Source organism: Monopterus albus, unplaced genomic scaffold (genome assembly GCF_001952655.1).
Source record: "Monopterus albus unplaced genomic scaffold, M_albus_1.0 scaffold17.1, whole genome shotgun sequence".
Taxonomy (NCBI): domain Eukaryota; kingdom Metazoa; phylum Chordata; class Actinopteri; order Synbranchiformes; family Synbranchidae; genus Monopterus; species Monopterus albus.
In genome coordinates this window covers 174,440-184,616 of record NW_018127897.1, presented here as the reverse complement: position 1 = coordinate 184,616, position 10,177 = coordinate 174,440, and positions in this window count along the sequence as shown.

Below are 10,177 nucleotides of genomic sequence, written 5' to 3'. Positions count from 1 at the left end.
AATGAGGAAGGAGAGGAGATCTCATCGGCCGCTGTTCATCTGGGGGCTCGAAGTGGAGAGGGTGAGCAGCTTCAAGTACCTGGGGGTCCACATCAGTGAGGACCTCACTTGGACATTAAACACCACACAGCTGGTCAAGAAGGCCCAACGATGGCTGTACTTCCTGAGGAGGCTGAGGAGGTTTGGCATGTTGCCTAGGATCCTTTGCAACTTCTACAGCTGCATCACTGAGCGCATCTTGACTAGCTGCATCACTGTCTGGTTTGGCAGCACTACTGCTATGAACCACAAGCGCCTGCAGAGAGTGGTAAAGACTGTGGAGAAGATCACCAGGACTCCACTGCCCTCTCTGCAGAGCATTTACCACCGCAGGGTGCGTAGGAAAGCTGTGTCATCCTCATTCACTTCTCTGCCCTCTGGCCAGAGGCTCAGAAATGTGATATGCAGGACCTCCAGACTGAAAAACTCTTTCTTTCCCTCTGCCATCAGACTCCTAAACAACTGAGGAGTTTATTACCAGGAAATACGTCATGTACTGTCGACCTGTACTGTTTACATTCTCAGTTTGCACATGCATAATTTGCACATTGACTGTTGACTGCTGCACATGCTGCTCCCATGCAGCATACATTCTCTATTATATTCATTTATTATATTGCTGCATTTGTGGCTGCTTAAATTGCCTTAGATTTTGTGTTATTTATCTACTTTATATTTCATTTGTATTTTGTGGCATTCATGTGGACGGCAAAGTAAGAATTTCATTGTACAGGGAAACACATTTCCTAACATATTGCATATGACAAATAAACACTTTGAACTTGAGAGTTGTGTTCTTGGAAAAGTATCTGTCAATGGACACATATATGTGAATTAATTTAAGCATATTTTTTAGCCATTCCACCATTTTTCCAATGGTGGCAATTTGAATTTAATTTGTGGTGCTCCCAGCAATGAAATATGACATTAAAAAAAAGATCAATAACAATCCAATAACTTGGGATTATCCCCAAAGCTCATGGTCAGCTGTTTTTATTGGAGCTATTTTCTACTGAAGAAACAGTCCCTGTCTATACTGATGATAGCATGCAAAGGGCTCTTTAAATACAAATTTCAGGGACTTGTGCTTTGTTTGGGTAGTAGTAGTATTTTGTGCAAAATTATACATCTACTCAGATATAAAGGGAAATCACTGTACTGTGTAAGTGTAGAATACTATAAACTACACAAGTGTCACAATCTCACTCGTCCCCTTGTGCCCCCCCCCCATTTTTCCCTGTTATTTTAGACCAATCCCCTCACTTTTCACCTGCCTTTACTGCCTGCTCCATCCACATTCACCTACTTCTCATCTGTGTAATCACTCGGCCAGCTTAAAGGCCAACAGCCAGCAGTCATTCCCTGCTAGATTGTCCATGATAAAGCAGCTACTGTGACTCTCCTATGTACATTCTCACTATTCACTTTAGTTGTTACCTCTATCTCGACCTTTACCCTGCCTGCTCCCAGTTTTGAATCACTGGACTCACCTGTTGGATGCATGTTTCTTGTCGCTTCTGCTCAGTTTGCTTACCCCTTGTTAGTTCTGTCAGACTCATCTGTGCTTGGACATTTGGTTGTTTTACAGACCTGGAGCTATTTGCCTCTAGTCTGCCTGCCCTGGTTAAAACTATATTTGCCTTCAGAGCTTGCTTTTTCTAAAGTTAGATTTTAATTGTAGGACGCCTGCTTAATTGAGTACATAACATGGCATATGTTATTGTTATTTTAGTAACACAAAGGTTTGACTATCTTCCACCACTGCAGACTCAGCTGCAAGAGCTGTGTCTGCAAGCTCCTGCTACCAGAGAAGATTCGCTGGAAATGATGTCTTGTCCAGGAAAGGAACTCTATATATGGTCAAAATCCCAAATGGGGATGAGATGATTGAGAAAGGAATGGCGGTGGACAGCAGCCCTTCAAGAAAACACTACAGCAGTGATACTGCATCGGTGTACAGCACTCTTTGTATTGATAAAATCCATACTCCTCAGATGCGCTTGTGTGGGACAGGGAGCGTGAGATTAGTTTCCTGACTGGAACCTACTTAATTCCACTGAGCAGAACACACCCCACACCTGAGGCCCTGGAAGACACAGGGCACTGACAAGCAGACAGCAGGGCAGAGCAACATATACACACACTGTGGACACATGCTAAAGACCTAATAGAAACTCATGGGCTACCCACACAAACATGCACATGAGTGCACACACACACAGGCATGCACGGTCCCCCAGTCTGACGCCACCACCCCAATTGGAGCAGGGGGTTAGGTGTCTACAGGCCAGAGAGTGGCAGCACAAGGACAGACGTCTCCCTGGCTGTCTGGCTGCTGACAGGTCTGATCGATCAATACTCTGACTCTTTCTCCCTCTCTTCCCTCCTGTCTTCTCCCTTGTTCTCCATCTGTTTTTCCTTCAGCTTCATCTCTTTTTCGCTTTCTTTCCTTATTCTCTATTTTATCTTCTCTTTCTTCCACCTTTGTTCTGCCTTCTCCCCATTTGCCCTGTCGTTTTCTCTTGCTCAGCTCTTTTTGATTCATCCTCTCACTCTACTGACCACTGACACCCTCATCCCTCACCCCTAAATGACTATTGTGGAGGGAGAAATAGTTTATTTAACGCACTCAAGGTTTTCTGGCACCTGAGCCAAAGCACCTTGTACAGTGCAAATTCACTGGAGATTATATTATTGACTGTGAACCCCATCAGCAGTGCTTGAAAATAAACTTAAATGGTTTTGCTCACGCTGAAAGACAAAGTGCACACAAAAACAGCTTTGTGTTATGAAAGCTCTTTATAAAGGACTGCTCTTCTTAGATGGTCCACAGAAATAACAGTCCCCATAATGATGAAAGTCTCTTTTATATTTTGCAACACACAGTCGCAGCTTGAGGCACATTTCATATCTACATGTCTTTAATATAATGTATCTGTAATGTGTCTTTCTATCTGTGTTCAGATCAAGAACATCTTCCTCAATAGAGCTTTGAAGGATGAAAGGAGGGTGAGGATATTGGCAAAAATAAAAGGAATATGAGAGTTTACAACATGTGGAGGATTAGATCAGACGGCTTTTAAGACTTTTACTCATTCATACTGGCAAAAAAGTGTGTGCATGCAATGTGCCGAATTAATTTAAAGGTAACACTGCTTTGTGTTTGACCTTTATAACTGAGTGTCTGCATGTGTGTGCATGTGTGTATGTGTGTGTGTAGTTTTTTGGTGGGCTATTAAGTGTAGTTTGGTGTCTGTGATGTTTTTTTTTGGGCATGACATCACCCACTGAGAAGTGCTTGTGCGTCTCTAATCTCTTTTAGATGGCATGCCTCCCTTTCCCATCATGCCTTTTCTTTGTGGCCCCTGGGTAATAAATCTAATGGTCTAAACTTCTACTACATCTCATTGCTATTTCTCCAAAAAACTATGTGCTTTATGTTCTCTCGAACTTCGTTACACTGGGCCAGAAAGGAATGATTCCACAGGAAAATGTATATATCGGCTTTGATTTTTGTCTACTTTCTCGCAATATGGGCCAGCTTTAGTGGAATAAAAATTGATTTTTTTTTTTTTAGCTTTTTGTGCATTAGCTTTTAAATTTGAAATCGTATTTGCAGAACCTGTTTGTGATCAATGAGAAAAATCAAGATTTATAGCTTTGATGTAATATAGGAGGAACAGCAACATCTGACTGCGTGAGACGAGTGTTACATCCTGTATTTTGACAGTGCTGAGTGTCTGTACAGTATCTACAGTATCTATCTGTCTGCCTATGTATTTGTCATTTACATGTTGTGTATCCTCTGTTATTGTGGGGTTTTTCACTTCTTTACTTTTTTCTCTTATTTGCTTGATCCAAACTCTTATGACTTTAGCTTTTAAGGGCTGAAAAGATAAAAGCAGCAAGTCCATTTCCTCTCACCTCTTCCTAATTACTCCTCTTCATCATCATCTTCTTCATCACCTGCCTCTTTATTTCTATGAAAGCCTCTTTAATGGTTTGATGTCCTAGCTGTCTGTCTCCAACTTCGGAGAGCTTCCTTAAGGCCCCAGAAAGGGACCTTTCATAAGTACACATACAAGTACTGCCTTAAATACACACTCAAGCACACATACACATACAGTCCATGTTCCAGACTTTTTTGTGTGTATCTGTAGCCTTGAAGAATCTTGAGGAGTGTCTTAAAAGCATGAAGGGGGTTCTAAGAGGGACACGCAAACAAACACACACTAATGGCCTCACATTAGCCATGAGTGGCAGGGTAGACACACACACACACACTTCACAGGGTCCTTTCTTCTGGGCTCTTTTTCAAGAGGGGAGAACAGTTCTGGGGCCCCTGAAGACTCCCATAACAGAGGCATCTTTTTTAGTTATGTTTTTGATGTAAGGTCAAAACTCACATTCTGTCTGTCCCTGGACCTGCAAGTGCTTTTGCGTTTGTGGCCCTGAATGAACATATACAGTAGATGCTGAATGGCTGAGATTAGATCAAAATGAAAAGCCACACAAGTGGGACTGAATGTAATAAGATAATTCTTATGACAAATTCTTTGAAGGATTTAATTCAAAATGCTCCTTCAACATAATAAAGGACCTTCAGCATCATGAGCAAGCACGCTTTCAGCTGCTTTTTTAAAACTGATACTGAGTGTGGTAAAGAAAGAAAAACTAGATAGATGCTCACCATTTCATTTGGCCCTTCTTCTGAATTCATTCAAATACAATTCAGCAGGTGTGCAGAATATACCTTAATGGGGGTGTCCAGGTAACTCATCACTGTGTAAGCATGGCTGACAGAAGTGGAAGTCTTGGCTCAGATGTAAGCACAGCAATACATTTTGTTACGTTAGTGTTCCCCACTCCTTCAGAGCCTAATCATGCATGTACTTCTAATATATCAGTGTTTTTTGGAGGAAGTTTTTAATTTTTTTTATGAATTCCCAAGAACACAGCAAAAAATTGCACAGGATACTGTTATATTTTCTGGAACTTGCCGTGTGTTCATACAGAACACAAAGCAACTTTTAGAAACATCGCATTTGTATACAGACTCAGTGGGAATACGCAATTAAATGCAAATTCACATGAGCCAGTGCAAGTTGAAAATTGTTTTATCTTGAGCATAAAATTTGCACTTATCCTGAGGCTGCTTCAGAGGCAAACATTGTGCTTTTTAATCCACTACATTTATCTGATAAGTCTAGTTACTAGTTACTTTTCAGAATCAGATAAATAAAACAAAATACCATATAATCTTAAGGCCCTATTGATCCTCAGTGAGAAATTCAAAGCTACTCAGCAGTAATTCACATTGTAAGCATATAAGCTAGTTAAAAATAGCTCCACGTTCACCAGCTGCAACATTGTGTCATGTACAAAGTACTTTTTCAGTAATTATAAGCCAATACTATGATATACAGGAAGGTGAAATGTGCCTTTCTGCATAATAGGCACTTTTACTTTTGGTACTTTAAGTATGTTTAGATGCTAATACTTTTGTACTTTTACTTAAGTAAAAAGATCTGAGTACGTCTTCCACTACTGCCAGATGTCTGACATACAGTTTCAAGTCCTTTATACACAGTTTTCAACCTTTGATGATTTATTCTTAGTTCCAAACAGAACTGACTCCATTTTCCCCCAAAAAAGCTTATCTCTTATCCTTGTTTCCTATTATTGCTATCTTACCAATATCTTTCCAGATGGGCAATCAACAACTTACAATCATTAGCATTTCACAGCTGCTGACATTCACTTATATGTTTAAAGCCTTTGCTACTTATTGTTTGTGGTACAGTGTGTTGCTGAGGCAGCTTCATTTTATTCACCTATCCCCTCTGCACTCTTATTTTAGTGTTTATCTCTTGTAATCAAATGTAAAAATTCCTTTAAAACAATGCTGAATCCTTTTGATTGTCTTCTCTTTGACTTCTACCCTCTGAGTCCCACATTTTTGCCTCATAGTGCACATACCTCTAACCTCTGCAGTCTTAAATGCACCACAGAGGCAGATAAAGACTTGAATTCATCCATCTTCTTTCAGCCTCAAGGCTCATTCATCCTTTGTCACTGCCCATTGTCTTGGGTTGAAAAGGGCTGAACTGTATATTCAGCATTTATCCTTACACTGTAATTCTGAGCATTCTTCACTATTCTTGAGCCATTTTTTCTATAACTGATACACCCTCTAATGACAAGGATTGCTGGGAGATGTGAGAGTGTGAGACTGAATTACGCTCTGTGCTCTTCTCTCTCACTGCAGGCAGCAGCTGTAAATATTGTCAATATGTTGAAAACCTACTGGTTATATGAATGCTACACAGAGAACTTCTCAGTTTTAACCTCTCACCATTGTTACCTTTTCAAGCATTTTCCCACTGTTATCAAACATTTCCAAGATATAGTCTTGTCCACTTGCTTCAGTGGAAAAAAATCAAGTAAACATATTTTGGGTGCAATGGCAACTTTTCTGTTTTTGTGTCTCCCGTATGTATGTGCCAGCGTGTGTTCTTGCATGGCGGCAGCCTGCTAGGCTGAGACTGCTGTTGGTGATGGGGGACATTGATTTTTTTTTCCTCCCCCCCCTGTGTTTTCTCTGGGATTTTGACAGAATCATAGCACCATGGAAACAAAGAAACTGCCCTGTGACAGAGGAAAACCTTTCATTTCAGCTGGAGTGAATGGTGACTTGCTGCTGATAACAGCATGGGTAATCATGCACTCGCACTTACAGAAATGCACGCAGACATACACATAGGTACCACAGAGCACTTACATATAAGGTTAAGGTATGATTGTTGCACATAATTGTGAAAATAAACAACTCAAAGGTCCCTTTCAATAGGTTGCAGCTCAGACACACAATCACAGCTATTATGGACCTCTACAGGAATAGATGTCATCTGAAGGGTTATTTCTTACCCTGTGTCACAAGTAATACAGATGCATGTACCTAGTGTTTTACACAGATCGTATCTATCAAATGATACTTCCTTTTTGTAGGCTTTATTTTGACCAAGTTAAGGCTTTTGTCCCACCGTGTTTCATTCAGCCTATACCACTCTAGCATTCAGTTTGCAGAAAGAGTCAATACACTCTCAGGAGAGTCCTCCCAACGCACACTTCAAACCCCAAATCTGTCATATTTTGCCCATCTCATGTGGCATCTAATCACATAAATAATAGAAGAGCTTGACTTATTGATAGAAAATCTTTATTTTGTTCCTCTGGTCATAACCTAAAAATATATGTTTGCTTTCCTGCTGTATTTTGGAACATAACTGACGCCTTTGATAACATCAAAAGCATAAATCAATTAGTTATGCCTGTATTACTGTCAAAGACACTTCTATTTTGGAGTGTTATCTGGTTTTGATGCTTACTCTGACTGTGTTATTCTCCTTTTTGATTATGGATTATGGCTTTAATTCACTCCAAGTAATAGCTCAAGCTACAGGTCTAAAATATAATACTGAGAACAATTTGGTTACAGTTCCTCAAAACCGTTTCTGAGAATTTCTTTTAAGCTTACAGTAAACCAACAACAGCATCTGGGAAAACACCATCCTAACAGATAGCATGCAGTCTGGACAGTGAAAGTCCAGAGTCAGATTGCTCTTCATTAAACGATTTGACCCCAAAATATTAGATTTCAAAGATTCTATTGCATTTAGCATCTTTTCTATCATTATTGAGATGACGAAGGATCAAATCGATTCTGTGTCAGATTAACTTGAGGAACACCAGACTGCCAGGCTGGTGTGTGTGTGTGTGTGTGTGTGTGTGTGTGTGTGTGTGTGTGTGTGTGTGTACTGCACAGGTTTCCAGATGTGTTTAGGGGCACTTAAATGATATTAATGTCTATGTGCAGGCATGTGCGTCTTCATCTACAAATTACTGTGACTGTGCAGTGTGTGTTTGTGTGTGTGCTACTGCATGCTGAGTTTGTCTCATTGAGCTGTTGGTGTAATCTGAACAGCTCTATTGAGAGGCTCCTAACATGAACCAGAACAGACAGACATTGGTCACTGAGGAAGAACTGTTAAAGGGACAATCTGCTCTAAAAACATAACTCACTCTCTCGAGGTCACAGAGGTGGGGCTGGAAGCTCATGCCTCTACCATTAGGCTGACCTTGTAGGCTGCTGAACTTCCCATCACTCCAGTGACTGAAATGCCAAAGTGCTTGACAAAAACGACATAAAAGAGCATGATGCAATAAAACTACACTTTATTTCACATATTGTAATGTTTTACATTCTAGGGATTCAAAGGTCTGAAACTGTGACACAACAATTAAAGTAGCTGTGCATGTAATAATTTAAACATTCCATACAACAAACTTAATTTGCATTCACTGATTAAAAATCAACTGTTTAGTCCTAATTTTAGTGTTAGAGTGAATAGAGTTATTGATTGTAACTGAAATTCTTTAAGAGCAGCTCTTCAAGCCAGGTCTCTGGTGCCCTCTGTAATCACACTGCACATATTGTTTACATAGTGATAGACTGACTCACTGTCTGACCATCTGATACAATGCTGACAGTGTGCTTCAGCTACTGCAGGTGTATTTTAATGCTAAAATAATGAACATATAAATTGTACATATACAAATCCCAGCAAAAGACAAAACCAACAATGGCTTAGTCCATCTGTAACTTTCTGACTTCATATATCACCCAGAAAAGTCTCTGAAGTTTTCATTTATTGATTGCTAGAAGAGCTGAGCACTGTAGGTTTTAGAACGCGTTACTCAAGCAGGAGTAACTGCAGTTGTAGGAGCTATTGTCACCTTTGTATGACTACACAGTTATTGCTCCATTTATTGCAGGAGGACAGTCATCTCAAAATCATCTACAGCACCACTGTTCATTGTGATGAAAGCAGTGTTGTGGTACTCGAGTCCTACTCAAGTCCAGATTTTCAGGACTCAGACTCAACTTGAACTTGAGCGCTGATGACTCAGACCATTGTCTGCATTTGGACTCAGAAGTTGGACTCAACTCAAACTTTTTTTTTTGCCTAAGATATTGATAGTAAAACCTGTTTTCCCACACTATGCTGTATCTGGCACACTTCCATTGAAACGTACACTCCACCTTTATATAAACCAATTTGCCAAGAAATATAGTGATGCAATACACTGTCAGAAAGTTTGGAATGTAAAATGGTGAGAGCTGTGTCAATTATGTTTAATGTAGAACTTGATGACTGACTCGAGTAATCGGACTTGACTTGGACTGGACTCAAATTATTCTTTGGTGACTCAGACTGACTCGGTTTTGACTCGAGGTTTAACTATAATGCTGGATAAAAGAACATGTCATCCAGTGCAGTGGTGTCACTCACAGATGTTTTTTCAACCATTTTTGGCTGAAAATGAATCTCTATGGTCTAGACAAATAAGAATTTAGCTACACAGACAGTGCTTCTTAGTGGGAGAGAGAGAAATACTAAACAATAATATGCTTTACGTCATAGGTTTCAACAAATTTCAAAAATCCTATATACAACATACATGCTAAAATCTACCTACATGAACATGCATTAATATACCTCAGATTTAGATGGTGAATTGTGGATTCATCCTGAGGGAAGGTCTGGGTGTTTTGATGTGCATTTGCTCAATTTTTCTGTCCTGGCCTTTCCAGGATGACTCGTCTCATCCCAAGCCACTCACAGCTAAATGTCCCATCTGGTAACATTTCCACGTTTCTCCGCCTTAAATCAATAGCAATAATTTTGCTAAGACCCTCATGCACACACACACACACACACTAACACAAGGACGCATGCTCAGGTCCACTTCTCTTTGTTTCAGCAGCCATTTAATTTGATTGCCGTTCGTAAAGATATCTGCCCTTTGAGCAAGTGGCTTTGAATGTGTACATCAATTTGAAACATTTTAAAAAATGCTTGAAAGCAATATGTCTGTTCCTTGATGCGCACCGCATATCCTTCTCATATTCTCAGCTCTCAATTAAATTCATTGATTGTTTCCCTTCCAGTATTGTTGACTTGTGGTTCATTTTTGAGCATGTTGGCTTTCCTACTAATCCATACACAGATGTGATACTGCAGATGCACAGACGCCAATACACACATACACCAGTCTCCATTTTAGCTCATTCCTG